This window comes from Heptranchias perlo, chromosome 5 (assembly GCF_035084215.1).
Source record: "Heptranchias perlo isolate sHepPer1 chromosome 5, sHepPer1.hap1, whole genome shotgun sequence".
NCBI lineage: Eukaryota > Metazoa > Chordata > Chondrichthyes > Hexanchiformes > Hexanchidae > Heptranchias > Heptranchias perlo.
The window spans coordinates 70,703,756-70,705,128 of NC_090329.1; positions in this window are offsets into that span (position 1 = coordinate 70,703,756).

Below are 1,373 nucleotides of genomic sequence, written 5' to 3' on the forward strand. Positions count from 1 at the left end.
TGCACCAAAACCAGTTGTCTGCTGCACTTTGTCACAACCCCCAAATAAGTCCAAGGTCTAGAACCCAGGGAGTGGGAGCGATTCGGACCGCTCAGAAGTCAGAGGTGAAGCTGACACACACCACCACCCCCTACACACTGTAAACCTATCTTAGGCCTTCTAGTATTCTATCTTAGTCTGATCCTATCTAATACCATACTATTTCTTATTCTAGTGTTATCTGTCTCTCCCAATCCTTTGTGCACCCAGTTTCTCCTTTCCATACTACATCCTGGTGTCCATCCCCCTGCCAATTTAGTTTAAACCCTCCCCCTCAGCACCAGTGAACCTCCCCGCAATGACATTGGTCCCAGCTCTGTTGAGGTGCAACTCGTCCGGCCTGTACAGGTCCCATCTTCCCCAGAACCAGTCCCAATGCTCCAGGAATCTAAAGCCCTCCCTTCTGCACCATCTCTCCAGCCACGCATTCATCTGCTCTATCCTCCTATTTCTAGACTCACTAGCCTATGGCATCGGGAGTAATCCGGAGATTACTACCTTTGAGGTCCTGCCTATTAATGTCTTTCTTAGCTCCCTAAAGTCTGCCTGCAGGACCTCATCCCTCTTTCTACCTATGTCATTGGTACTGATATGGACCACGGCCTCTGGCTGTTCACCATCCCCCTTCAGAATGTTCTGCAGCCGCTCAGTGACATCCTGGCACCAGGGAGGCAACATACCATCCTGGACTCACGTCTGCGGCCACAGAAACACCTGTCAGTTCTCCTAACTATTGAATCCTCTATCACAATTGCTTTCCTGATCTTTCTCCTCCCCCCCCTGTACAGCTGAGCCACCCGTGGGGCTGTGGACTTGGCTCTGGCTGTACTCCCCAGTGGAACGATCACCCTCACCATACTGGTTAGAGATTGAGATGCACTCCAGGGACTCCTGCACTACCTGCCTGGTCCTCCTTGTCTGTCTAACGGTCACCCAGTCCCTCTCTGCCTGCACTCCCTTAAGCTGTGGGGTGACCAGCTCCTGAAACATGCTATCCACGTAGCTCTCAGCCTCACGAATACACTGCAGTGACGCCAGCTGCTGCTCAAGCTCCGAAACCAGGAGCTCAAGCTCCTCCAGTTGACGACACATCCTGCACCTGTGGTTGTCCGGGACACGGGAAGCATCCTGGAGTTCTCACATGGCACAAGATGTGCATTCGACTGGCCTGAGGTGCCCTGCCATGCCTCTATTTATTAGATTACTAACCCAACCTTACAGAAATAAACTGAAGACTTAAAATACTCTTCTTATTAATTTACTTACTGTTTACTTACCCCGATTAACCTCCCCCTTTTTAGTTTCCCAGCTCTTAGTTTAAACCAATGCCCTAG